Consider the following 14,863-nt stretch of genomic DNA (forward strand, 5'->3'; position numbering starts at 1 on the left):
CTATTTGTAGAATTTCCAAGTGGATATTTGACGCCAGTTGAGGCCTCTGGTAGAAAAGGAAATATCTTCATAGAAATACTACACCGAATGATTCTCAGAAACTACTTTGTGATGTGTGCGTTCAACTCACAGAATTAAAACTTTCTTTGGAAAGAGCAGTTTTGAAAAACTCTTTTTGTGGAATCTGCAAGTGAATATTTGGACTTTTTGGAGGAGTTCATTGGAAACGGGATTTCTTCATATGAAACTTGACAGAAGAATTCTCAGAAATTTCTTTGTGATGTGTGCGTTCAGCTTACAGAGTTTAACCTTTCTTTTGATAGAGCAGTCCTGAAACACTCTTTTTGTAGAATTTGCAAGTGTATATTTAGAGGGCTTTGAGGCCTAATGTAGAAAAGGAAATATCTTCACTTAAAAACTAGACAGAATAATTGTCAGAAACTACTTTGTGATATTTGCATTCAACTCACAAAGTTGAACATTCTTTTTCATAGGGCTGTTTTGAAACACTATTTTTGTAGAATCTGCAAGTGGATATTTAGATCCTCTTTGTGGTCTTCGTTTGAAATGTGATTTGTTCATATACAACTAGTCAGAAGAATTCTCAGAAACTTGTGATGTGTGCTTTCAAATCACAGAGTTGAACCTTCCTTTCTATAGAGCCGTTTTGAGACTTTTTGGATAATTTCCAGGTGGATATTTATCGCTGTTTGAGGCCTATGTTTGAAAAGGCAATATTTTCATAGAAAAACCAGACAGAATGATTCTCAGAAACTACTCTGTGATGTGTGCATTCAATTCACAGAGTTATTCTCTCTTTTGATAGAACGGTTTTCAATCACTCTTTTTGTAGAATCTGCAAGTGAATATTTGGACTTTTTTGAGGCCTTCGTTGGAAACAGGATTTCTGCATATAAAAATTGACGGGACAATTCTCAGAAATATCTTTGTGATGTGTGCATTCAACTCACAGAGTTGAACCTTCCTTTCGATACAGCAGTTTTGAAATAGTCTTTTTGTAGAATTTCCAAGTGGATATTTAGAGCGGTTCGAGGCCTATTGTAGAAAAGGAAATATCTTCATAGAAAAACAAGACAGAATCATTCTCAGATACTAATTTGTGAAGTGTGCATTCAGCTTACAGTGTTTAAAATTTCTATTGATAGAGCAGTTTTGAAACACTCTTTTTGTGGAATTTGCAAGTGTATATTTAGAGTCCTTTGAGCCCTACGGTAGAAAAGGAAATATCTTCACATAAGAACTAGACAGCAGCATTGTCAGAAACTATTTTGAGATATTTGCATTCAAGTCATAGAGTTGAACATTTCTCTTGAGAGAGTAGTTTTGAAACACTCTTTTGTAGAATCTGTAAGTGGATATTTGGACCTCTGTGTGGCCGTCGTTTGAAACGTGATTTCTTCATGTAAAACTAGACAGAATAATTCTCAGAAACTTCTTTTTGATGTGTGCTTTCAACTCATGGTGTTGAACCTTCCTTTTGATAGAGAAGTTTTGACACTCTCTTTTTGAAGTAATTCCAAGAGGATATTTATCGCCGTTTGAGGCCTATGGCAGAAAAGGCAATATCTTCATAGGAAAACTAGACAGAATGATTCTTAGAAACTACTTTGTGATGTGTGCGTTCGACTCTCAGAAGTTCACCTTTCTTCTGATAGAGCAGTTTTCAAACACTCTTTATGTAGAATCTGCAAGTGAATAGTTGGAGTTTTTTGAGGCCTTCATTGGAAACGGGAATTATTCATATTAAACTTGAGAGAAGAATTCTCAGAAACTTCTTTGTGATGAGTGCATTCTACTCACAGCGTTGAAACTTCCTTTCGATAGAGCAGTTTTGAAGTTCTCTTTCTGTAGCATGTCCAAGTGGAGATTTACAGCGGTTCAAGGCCAACGGTAGAAAACAATATATCTTCATTGAAAAATTGACAGAATCCTTCTCAGAGACTAAATTGTGATGTGTGCATTTAGCTGACAGAGTTTAACCTTTCTTTTGATAGAGCAATTTTGAAACACTCTTTCTGTGGAATTTGCTATGGTATATTTAGATGGCTTTGAGGCCTACGGTAGAAAAGGAAATAACTGCACAGAAAAACTAGACAGAATCATTGTCAGAAACTAATTTGTGATATTTGCATTCAACTCACCTAGATGAACATTCCTCTTGATAGAGCAGTTTTCAAACACTCATTTTGTAGAATCTGCAAATGGATATTTGGACGTCTTTGTGGCCTTCCTTTGAAAAGTGATTTGTTCATATAAAACTAGACAGAAGAATTCTCAGAAAATACTTTGTGATGTGTGCTATCAACTCACAGAGTTGAACATTCCTTTTGATAGAGAAATTTTGAGAGTCTCTATTTGTATTCTATTGTATTCTCTATTTGTAGAATTTCCAAGTGGATATTTGACGCCAGTTGAGGCCTCTGGTAGAAAAGGAAATATCTTCATAGAAATACTACACCGAATGATTCTCAGAAACTACTTTGTGATGTGTGCGTTCAACTCACAGAATTAAAACTTTCTTTGGAAAGAGCAGTTTTGAAAAACTCTTTTTGTGGAATCTGCAAGTGAATATTTGGACTTTTTGGAGGAGTTCATTGGAAACGGGATTTCTTCATATGAAACTTGACAGAAGAATTCTCAGAAATTTCTTTGTGATGTGTGCGTTCAGCTTACAGAGTTTAACCTTTCTTTTGATAGAGCAGTCCTGAAACACTCTTTTTGTAGAATTTGCAAGTGTATATTTAGAGGGCTTTGAGGCCTAATGTAGAAAAGGAAATATCTTCACTTAAAAACTAGACAGAATAATTGTCAGAAACTACTTTGTGATATTTGCATTCAACTCACAAAGTTGAACATTCTTTTTCATAGGGCTGTTTTGAAACACTATTTTTGTAGAATCTGCAAGTGGATATTTAGATCCTCTTTGTGGTCTTCGTTTGAAATGTGATTTGTTCATATACAACTAGTCAGAAGAATTCTCAGAAACTTGTGATGTGTGCTTTCAAATCACAGAGTTGAACCTTCCTTTCTATAGAGCCGTTTTGAGACTTTTTGGATAATTTCCAGGTGGATATTTATCGCTGTTTGAGGCCTATGTTTGAAAAGGCAATATTTTCATAGAAAAACCAGACAGAATGATTCTCAGAAACTACTCTGTGATGTGTGCATTCAATTCACAGAGTTATTCTCTCTTTTGATAGAACGGTTTTCAATCACTCTTTTTGTAGAATCTGCAAGTGAATATTTGGACTTTTTTGAGGCCTTCGTTGGAAACAGGATTTCTGCATATAAAAATTGACGGGACAATTCTCAGAAATATCTTTGTGATGTGTGCATTCAACTCACAGAGTTGAACCTTCCTTTCGATACAGCAGTTTTGAAATAGTCTTTTTGTAGAATTTCCAAGTGGATATTTAGAGCGGTTCGAGGCCTATTGTAGAAAAGGAAATATCTTCATAGAAAAACAAGACAGAATCATTCTCAGATACTAATTTGTGAAGTGTGCATTCAGCTTACAGTGTTTAAAATTTCTATTGATAGAGCAGTTTTGAAACACTCTTTTTGTGGAATTTGCAAGTGTATATTTAGAGTCCTTTGAGCCCTACGGTAGAAAAGGAAATATCTTCACATAAGAACTAGACAGCAGCATTGTCAGAAACTATTTTGAGATATTTGCATTCAAGTCATAGAGTTGAACATTTCTCTTGAGAGAGTAGTTTTGAAACACTCTTTTGTAGAATCTGTAAGTGGATATTTGGACCTCTGTGTGGCCGTCGTTTGAAACGTGATTTCTTCATGTAAAACTAGACAGAATAATTCTCAGAAACTTCTTTTTGATGTGTGCTTTCAACTCATGGTGTTGAACCTTCCTTTTGATAGAGAAGTTTTGACACTCTCTTTTTGAAGTAATTCCAAGAGGATATTTATCGCCGTTTGAGGCCTATGGCAGAAAAGGCAATATCTTCATAGGAAAACTAGACAGAATGATTCTTAGAAACTACTTTGTGATGTGTGCGTTCGACTCTCAGAAGTTCACCTTTCTTCTGATAGAGCAGTTTTCAAACACTCTTTATGTAGAATCTGCAAGTGAATAGTTGGAGTTTTTTGAGGCCTTCATTGGAAACGGGAATTATTCATATTAAACTTGAGAGAAGAATTCTCAGAAACTTCTTTGTGATGAGTGCATTCTACTCACAGCGTTGAAACTTCCTTTCGATAGAGCAGTTTTGAAGTTCTCTTTCTGTAGCATGTCCAAGTGGAGATTTACAGCGGTTCAAGGCCAACGGTAGAAAACAATATATCTTCATTGAAAAATTGACAGAATCCTTCTCAGAGACTAAATTGTGATGTGTGCATTTAGCTGACAGAGTTTAACCTTTCTTTTGATAGAGCAATTTTGAAACACTCTTTCTGTGGAATTTGCTATGGTATATTTAGATGGCTTTGAGGCCTACGGTAGAAAAGGAAATAACTGCACAGAAAAACTAGACAGAATCATTGTCAGAAACTAATTTGTGATATTTGCATTCAACTCACCTAGATGAACATTCCTCTTGATAGAGCAGTTTTCAAACACTCATTTTGTAGAATCTGCAAATGGATATTTGGACGTCTTTGTGGCCTTCCTTTGAAAAGTGATTTGTTCATATAAAACTAGACAGAAGAATTCTCAGAAAATACTTTGTGATGTGTGCTATCAACTCACAGAGTTGAACATTCCTTTTGATAGAGAAATTTTGAGAGTCTCTATTTGTATTCTATTGTATTCTCTATTTGTAGAATTTCCAAGTGGATATTTGACGCCAGTTGAGGCCTCTGGTAGAAAAGGAAATATCTTCATAGAAATACTACACCGAATGATTCTCAGAAACTACTTTGTGATGTGTGCGTTCAACTCACAGAATTAAAACTTTCTTTGGAAAGAGCAGTTTTGAAAAACTCTTTTTGTGGAATCTGCAAGTGAATATTTGGACTTTTTGGAGGAGTTCATTGGAAACGGGATTTCTTCATATGAAACTTGACAGAAGAATTCTCAGAAATTTCTTTGTGATGTGTGCGTTCAGCTTACAGAGTTTAACCTTTCTTTTGATAGAGCAGTCCTGAAACACTCTTTTTGTAGAATTTGCAAGTGTATATTTAGAGGGCTTTGAGGCCTAATGTAGAAAAGGAAATATCTTCACTTAAAAACTAGACAGAATAATTGTCAGAAACTACTTTGTGATATTTGCATTCAACTCACAAAGTTGAACATTCTTTTTCATAGGGCTGTTTTGAAACACTATTTTTGTAGAATCTGCAAGTGGATATTTAGATCCTCTTTGTGGTCTTCGTTTGAAATGTGATTTGTTCATATACAACTAGTCAGAAGAATTCTCAGAAACTTGTGATGTGTGCTTTCAAATCACAGAGTTGAACCTTCCTTTCTATAGAGCCGTTTTGAGACTTTTTGGATAATTTCCAGGTGGATATTTATCGCTGTTTGAGGCCTATGTTTGAAAAGGCAATATTTTCATAGAAAAACCAGACAGAATGATTCTCAGAAACTACTCTGTGATGTGTGCATTCAATTCACAGAGTTATTCTCTCTTTTGATAGAACGGTTTTCAATCACTCTTTTTGTAGAATCTGCAAGTGAATATTTGGACTTTTTTGAGGCCTTCGTTGGAAACAGGATTTCTGCATATAAAAATTGACGGGACAATTCTCAGAAATATCTTTGTGATGTGTGCATTCAACTCACAGAGTTGAACCTTCCTTTCGATACAGCAGTTTTGAAATAGTCTTTTTGTAGAATTTCCAAGTGGATATTTAGAGCGGTTCGAGGCCTATTGTAGAAAAGGAAATATCTTCATAGAAAAACAAGACAGAATCATTCTCAGATACTAATTTGTGAAGTGTGCATTCAGCTTACAGTGTTTAAAATTTCTATTGATAGAGCAGTTTTGAAACACTCTTTTTGTGGAATTTGCAAGTGTATATTTAGAGTCCTTTGAGCCCTACGGTAGAAAAGGAAATATCTTCACATAAGAACTAGACAGCAGCATTGTCAGAAACTATTTTGAGATATTTGCATTCAAGTCATAGAGTTGAACATTTCTCTTGAGAGAGTAGTTTTGAAACACTCTTTTGTAGAATCTGTAAGTGGATATTTGGACCTCTGTGTGGCCGTCGTTTGAAACGTGATTTCTTCATGTAAAACTAGACAGAATAATTCTCAGAAACTTCTTTTTGATGTGTGCTTTCAACTCATGGTGTTGAACCTTCCTTTTGATAGAGAAGTTTTGACACTCTCTTTTTGAAGTAATTCCAAGAGGATATTTATCGCCGTTTGAGGCCTATGGCAGAAAAGGCAATATCTTCATAGGAAAACTAGACAGAATGATTCTTAGAAACTACTTTGTGATGTGTGCGTTCGACTCTCAGAAGTTCACCTTTCTTCTGATAGAGCAGTTTTCAAACACTCTTTATGTAGAATCTGCAAGTGAATAGTTGGAGTTTTTTGAGGCCTTCATTGGAAACGGGAATTATTCATATTAAACTTGAGAGAAGAATTCTCAGAAACTTCTTTGTGATGAGTGCATTCTACTCACAGCGTTGAAACTTCCTTTCGATAGAGCAGTTTTGAAGTTCTCTTTCTGTAGCATGTCCAAGTGGAGATTTACAGCGGTTCAAGGCCAACGGTAGAAAACAATATATCTTCATTGAAAAATTGACAGAATCCTTCTCAGAGACTAAATTGTGATGTGTGCATTTAGCTGACAGAGTTTAACCTTTCTTTTGATAGAGCAATTTTGAAACACTCTTTCTGTGGAATTTGCTATGGTATATTTAGATGGCTTTGAGGCCTACGGTAGAAAAGGAAATAACTGCACAGAAAAACTAGACAGAATCATTGTCAGAAACTAATTTGTGATATTTGCATTCAACTCACCTAGATGAACATTCCTCTTGATAGAGCAGTTTTCAAACACTCATTTTGTAGAATCTGCAAATGGATATTTGGACGTCTTTGTGGCCTTCCTTTGAAAAGTGATTTGTTCATATAAAACTAGACAGAAGAATTCTCAGAAAATACTTTGTGATGTGTGCTATCAACTCACAGAGTTGAACATTCCTTTTGATAGAGAAATTTTGAGAGTCTCTATTTGTATTCTATTGTATTCTCTATTTGTAGAATTTCCAAGTGGATATTTGACGCCAGTTGAGGCCTCTGGTAGAAAAGGAAATATCTTCATAGAAATACTACACCGAATGATTCTCAGAAACTACTTTGTGATGTGTGCGTTCAACTCACAGAATTAAAACTTTCTTTGGAAAGAGCAGTTTTGAAAAACTCTTTTTGTGGAATCTGCAAGTGAATATTTGGACTTTTTGGAGGAGTTCATTGGAAACGGGATTTCTTCATATGAAACTTGACAGAAGAATTCTCAGAAATTTCTTTGTGATGTGTGCGTTCAGCTTACAGAGTTTAACCTTTCTTTTGATAGAGCAGTCCTGAAACACTCTTTTTGTAGAATTTGCAAGTGTATATTTAGAGGGCTTTGAGGCCTAATGTAGAAAAGGAAATATCTTCACTTAAAAACTAGACAGAATAATTGTCAGAAACTACTTTGTGATATTTGCATTCAACTCACAAAGTTGAACATTCTTTTTCATAGGGCTGTTTTGAAACACTATTTTTGTAGAATCTGCAAGTGGATATTTAGATCCTCTTTGTGGTCTTCGTTTGAAATGTGATTTGTTCATATACAACTAGTCAGAAGAATTCTCAGAAACTTGTGATGTGTGCTTTCAAATCACAGAGTTGAACCTTCCTTTCTATAGAGCCGTTTTGAGACTTTTTGGATAATTTCCAGGTGGATATTTATCGCTGTTTGAGGCCTATGTTTGAAAAGGCAATATTTTCATAGAAAAACCAGACAGAATGATTCTCAGAAACTACTCTGTGATGTGTGCATTCAATTCACAGAGTTATTCTCTCTTTTGATAGAACGGTTTTCAATCACTCTTTTTGTAGAATCTGCAAGTGAATATTTGGACTTTTTTGAGGCCTTCGTTGGAAACAGGATTTCTGCATATAAAAATTGACGGGACAATTCTCAGAAATATCTTTGTGATGTGTGCATTCAACTCACAGAGTTGAACCTTCCTTTCGATACAGCAGTTTTGAAATAGTCTTTTTGTAGAATTTCCAAGTGGATATTTAGAGCGGTTCGAGGCCTATTGTAGAAAAGGAAATATCTTCATAGAAAAACAAGACAGAATCATTCTCAGATACTAATTTGTGAAGTGTGCATTCAGCTTACAGTGTTTAAAATTTCTATTGATAGAGCAGTTTTGAAACACTCTTTTTGTGGAATTTGCAAGTGTATATTTAGAGTCCTTTGAGCCCTACGGTAGAAAAGGAAATATCTTCACATAAGAACTAGACAGCAGCATTGTCAGAAACTATTTTGAGATATTTGCATTCAAGTCATAGAGTTGAACATTTCTCTTGAGAGAGTAGTTTTGAAACACTCTTTTGTAGAATCTGTAAGTGGATATTTGGACCTCTGTGTGGCCGTCGTTTGAAACGTGATTTCTTCATGTAAAACTAGACAGAATAATTCTCAGAAACTTCTTTTTGATGTGTGCTTTCAACTCATGGTGTTGAACCTTCCTTTTGATAGAGAAGTTTTGACACTCTCTTTTTGAAGTAATTCCAAGAGGATATTTATCGCCGTTTGAGGCCTATGGCAGAAAAGGCAATATCTTCATAGGAAAACTAGACAGAATGATTCTTAGAAACTACTTTGTGATGTGTGCGTTCGACTCTCAGAAGTTCACCTTTCTTCTGATAGAGCAGTTTTCAAACACTCTTTATGTAGAATCTGCAAGTGAATAGTTGGAGTTTTTTGAGGCCTTCATTGGAAACGGGAATTATTCATATTAAACTTGAGAGAAGAATTCTCAGAAACTTCTTTGTGATGAGTGCATTCTACTCACAGCGTTGAAACTTCCTTTCGATAGAGCAGTTTTGAAGTTCTCTTTCTGTAGCATGTCCAAGTGGAGATTTACAGCGGTTCAAGGCCAACGGTAGAAAACAATATATCTTCATTGAAAAATTGACAGAATCCTTCTCAGAGACTAAATTGTGATGTGTGCATTTAGCTGACAGAGTTTAACCTTTCTTTTGATAGAGCAATTTTGAAACACTCTTTCTGTGGAATTTGCTATGGTATATTTAGATGGCTTTGAGGCCTACGGTAGAAAAGGAAATAACTGCACAGAAAAACTAGACAGAATCATTGTCAGAAACTAATTTGTGATATTTGCATTCAACTCACCTAGATGAACATTCCTCTTGATAGAGCAGTTTTCAAACACTCATTTTGTAGAATCTGCAAATGGATATTTGGACGTCTTTGTGGCCTTCCTTTGAAAAGTGATTTGTTCATATAAAACTAGACAGAAGAATTCTCAGAAAATACTTTGTGATGTGTGCTATCAACTCACAGAGTTGAACATTCCTTTTGATAGAGAAATTTTGAGAGTCTCTATTTGTATTCTATTGTATTCTCTATTTGTAGAATTTCCAAGTGGATATTTGACGCCAGTTGAGGCCTCTGGTAGAAAAGGAAATATCTTCATAGAAATACTACACCGAATGATTCTCAGAAACTACTTTGTGATGTGTGCGTTCAACTCACAGAATTAAAACTTTCTTTGGAAAGAGCAGTTTTGAAAAACTCTTTTTGTGGAATCTGCAAGTGAATATTTGGACTTTTTGGAGGAGTTCATTGGAAACGGGATTTCTTCATATGAAACTTGACAGAAGAATTCTCAGAAATTTCTTTGTGATGTGTGCGTTCAGCTTACAGAGTTTAACCTTTCTTTTGATAGAGCAGTCCTGAAACACTCTTTTTGTAGAATTTGCAAGTGTATATTTAGAGGGCTTTGAGGCCTAATGTAGAAAAGGAAATATCTTCACTTAAAAACTAGACAGAATAATTGTCAGAAACTACTTTGTGATATTTGCATTCAACTCACAAAGTTGAACATTCTTTTTCATAGGGCTGTTTTGAAACACTATTTTTGTAGAATCTGCAAGTGGATATTTAGATCCTCTTTGTGGTCTTCGTTTGAAATGTGATTTGTTCATATACAACTAGTCAGAAGAATTCTCAGAAACTTGTGATGTGTGCTTTCAAATCACAGAGTTGAACCTTCCTTTCTATAGAGCCGTTTTGAGACTTTTTGGATAATTTCCAGGTGGATATTTATCGCTGTTTGAGGCCTATGTTTGAAAAGGCAATATTTTCATAGAAAAACCAGACAGAATGATTCTCAGAAACTACTCTGTGATGTGTGCATTCAATTCACAGAGTTATTCTCTCTTTTGATAGAACGGTTTTCAATCACTCTTTTTGTAGAATCTGCAAGTGAATATTTGGACTTTTTTGAGGCCTTCGTTGGAAACAGGATTTCTGCATATAAAAATTGACGGGACAATTCTCAGAAATATCTTTGTGATGTGTGCATTCAACTCACAGAGTTGAACCTTCCTTTCGATACAGCAGTTTTGAAATAGTCTTTTTGTAGAATTTCCAAGTGGATATTTAGAGCGGTTCGAGGCCTATTGTAGAAAAGGAAATATCTTCATAGAAAAACAAGACAGAATCATTCTCAGATACTAATTTGTGAAGTGTGCATTCAGCTTACAGTGTTTAAAATTTCTATTGATAGAGCAGTTTTGAAACACTCTTTTTGTGGAATTTGCAAGTGTATATTTAGAGTCCTTTGAGCCCTACGGTAGAAAAGGAAATATCTTCACATAAGAACTAGACAGCAGCATTGTCAGAAACTATTTTGAGATATTTGCATTCAAGTCATAGAGTTGAACATTTCTCTTGAGAGAGTAGTTTTGAAACACTCTTTTGTAGAATCTGTAAGTGGATATTTGGACCTCTGTGTGGCCGTCGTTTGAAACGTGATTTCTTCATGTAAAACTAGACAGAATAATTCTCAGAAACTTCTTTTTGATGTGTGCTTTCAACTCATGGTGTTGAACCTTCCTTTTGATAGAGAAGTTTTGACACTCTCTTTTTGAAGTAATTCCAAGAGGATATTTATCGCCGTTTGAGGCCTATGGCAGAAAAGGCAATATCTTCATAGGAAAACTAGACAGAATGATTCTTAGAAACTACTTTGTGATGTGTGCGTTCGACTCTCAGAAGTTCACCTTTCTTCTGATAGAGCAGTTTTCAAACACTCTTTATGTAGAATCTGCAAGTGAATAGTTGGAGTTTTTTGAGGCCTTCATTGGAAACGGGAATTATTCATATTAAACTTGAGAGAAGAATTCTCAGAAACTTCTTTGTGATGAGTGCATTCTACTCACAGCGTTGAAACTTCCTTTCGATAGAGCAGTTTTGAAGTTCTCTTTCTGTAGCATGTCCAAGTGGAGATTTACAGCGGTTCAAGGCCAACGGTAGAAAACAATATATCTTCATTGAAAAATTGACAGAATCCTTCTCAGAGACTAAATTGTGATGTGTGCATTTAGCTGACAGAGTTTAACCTTTCTTTTGATAGAGCAATTTTGAAACACTCTTTCTGTGGAATTTGCTATGGTATATTTAGATGGCTTTGAGGCCTACGGTAGAAAAGGAAATAACTGCACAGAAAAACTAGACAGAATCATTGTCAGAAACTAATTTGTGATATTTGCATTCAACTCACCTAGATGAACATTCCTCTTGATAGAGCAGTTTTCAAACACTCATTTTGTAGAATCTGCAAATGGATATTTGGACGTCTTTGTGGCCTTCCTTTGAAAAGTGATTTGTTCATATAAAACTAGACAGAAGAATTCTCAGAAAATACTTTGTGATGTGTGCTATCAACTCACAGAGTTGAACATTCCTTTTGATAGAGAAATTTTGAGAGTCTCTATTTGTATTCTATTGTATTCTCTATTTGTAGAATTTCCAAGTGGATATTTGACGCCAGTTGAGGCCTCTGGTAGAAAAGGAAATATCTTCATAGAAATACTACACCGAATGATTCTCAGAAACTACTTTGTGATGTGTGCGTTCAACTCACAGAATTAAAACTTTCTTTGGAAAGAGCAGTTTTGAAAAACTCTTTTTGTGGAATCTGCAAGTGAATATTTGGACTTTTTGGAGGAGTTCATTGGAAACGGGATTTCTTCATATGAAACTTGACAGAAGAATTCTCAGAAATTTCTTTGTGATGTGTGCGTTCAGCTTACAGAGTTTAACCTTTCTTTTGATAGAGCAGTCCTGAAACACTCTTTTTGTAGAATTTGCAAGTGTATATTTAGAGGGCTTTGAGGCCTAATGTAGAAAAGGAAATATCTTCACTTAAAAACTAGACAGAATAATTGTCAGAAACTACTTTGTGATATTTGCATTCAACTCACAAAGTTGAACATTCTTTTTCATAGGGCTGTTTTGAAACACTATTTTTGTAGAATCTGCAAGTGGATATTTAGATCCTCTTTGTGGTCTTCGTTTGAAATGTGATTTGTTCATATACAACTAGTCAGAAGAATTCTCAGAAACTTGTGATGTGTGCTTTCAAATCACAGAGTTGAACCTTCCTTTCTATAGAGCCGTTTTGAGACTTTTTGGATAATTTCCAGGTGGATATTTATCGCTGTTTGAGGCCTATGTTTGAAAAGGCAATATTTTCATAGAAAAACCAGACAGAATGATTCTCAGAAACTACTCTGTGATGTGTGCATTCAATTCACAGAGTTATTCTCTCTTTTGATAGAACGGTTTTCAATCACTCTTTTTGTAGAATCTGCAAGTGAATATTTGGACTTTTTTGAGGCCTTCGTTGGAAACAGGATTTCTGCATATAAAAATTGACGGGACAATTCTCAGAAATATCTTTGTGATGTGTGCATTCAACTCACAGAGTTGAACCTTCCTTTCGATACAGCAGTTTTGAAATAGTCTTTTTGTAGAATTTCCAAGTGGATATTTAGAGCGGTTCGAGGCCTATTGTAGAAAAGGAAATATCTTCATAGAAAAACAAGACAGAATCATTCTCAGATACTAATTTGTGAAGTGTGCATTCAGCTTACAGTGTTTAAAATTTCTATTGATAGAGCAGTTTTGAAACACTCTTTTTGTGGAATTTGCAAGTGTATATTTAGAGTCCTTTGAGCCCTACGGTAGAAAAGGAAATATCTTCACATAAGAACTAGACAGCAGCATTGTCAGAAACTATTTTGAGATATTTGCATTCAAGTCATAGAGTTGAACATTTCTCTTGAGAGAGTAGTTTTGAAACACTCTTTTGTAGAATCTGTAAGTGGATATTTGGACCTCTGTGTGGCCGTCGTTTGAAACGTGATTTCTTCATGTAAAACTAGACAGAATAATTCTCAGAAACTTCTTTTTGATGTGTGCTTTCAACTCATGGTGTTGAACCTTCCTTTTGATAGAGAAGTTTTGACACTCTCTTTTTGAAGTAATTCCAAGAGGATATTTATCGCCGTTTGAGGCCTATGGCAGAAAAGGCAATATCTTCATAGGAAAACTAGACAGAATGATTCTTAGAAACTACTTTGTGATGTGTGCGTTCGACTCTCAGAAGTTCACCTTTCTTCTGATAGAGCAGTTTTCAAACACTCTTTATGTAGAATCTGCAAGTGAATAGTTGGAGTTTTTTGAGGCCTTCATTGGAAACGGGAATTATTCATATTAAACTTGAGAGAAGAATTCTCAGAAACTTCTTTGTGATGAGTGCATTCTACTCACAGCGTTGAAACTTCCTTTCGATAGAGCAGTTTTGAAGTTCTCTTTCTGTAGCATGTCCAAGTGGAGATTTACAGCGGTTCAAGGCCAACGGTAGAAAACAATATATCTTCATTGAAAAATTGACAGAATCCTTCTCAGAGACTAAATTGTGATGTGTGCATTTAGCTGACAGAGTTTAACCTTTCTTTTGATAGAGCAATTTTGAAACACTCTTTCTGTGGAATTTGCTATGGTATATTTAGATGGCTTTGAGGCCTACGGTAGAAAAGGAAATAACTGCACAGAAAAACTAGACAGAATCATTGTCAGAAACTAATTTGTGATATTTGCATTCAACTCACCTAGATGAACATTCCTCTTGATAGAGCAGTTTTCAAACACTCATTTTGTAGAATCTGCAAATGGATATTTGGACGTCTTTGTGGCCTTCCTTTGAAAAGTGATTTGTTCATATAAAACTAGACAGAAGAATTCTCAGAAAATACTTTGTGATGTGTGCTATCAACTCACAGAGTTGAACATTCCTTTTGATAGAGAAATTTTGAGAGTCTCTATTTGTATTCTATTGTATTCTCTATTTGTAGAATTTCCAAGTGGATATTTGACGCCAGTTGAGGCCTCTGGTAGAAAAGGAAATATCTTCATAGAAATACTACACCGAATGATTCTCAGAAACTACTTTGTGATGTGTGCGTTCAACTCACAGAATTAAAACTTTCTTTGGAAAGAGCAGTTTTGAAAAACTCTTTTTGTGGAATCTGCAAGTGAATATTTGGACTTTTTGGAGGAGTTCATTGGAAACGGGATTTCTTCATATGAAACTTGACAGAAGAATTCTCAGAAATTTCTTTGTGATGTGTGCGTTCAGCTTACAGAGTTTAACCTTTCTTTTGATAGAGCAGTCCTGAAACACTCTTTTTGTAGAATTTGCAAGTGTATATTTAGAGGGCTTTGAGGCCTAATGTAGAAAAGGAAATATCTTCACTTAAAAACTAGACAGAATAATTGTCAGAAACTACTTTGTGATATTTGCATTCAACTCACAAAGTTGAACATTCTTTTTCATA

The sequence above is a fragment of the Pan paniscus genome, chromosome 5 (assembly GCF_029289425.2).
Source record: "Pan paniscus chromosome 5, NHGRI_mPanPan1-v2.0_pri, whole genome shotgun sequence".
Classification (NCBI taxonomy): domain Eukaryota; kingdom Metazoa; phylum Chordata; class Mammalia; order Primates; family Hominidae; genus Pan; species Pan paniscus.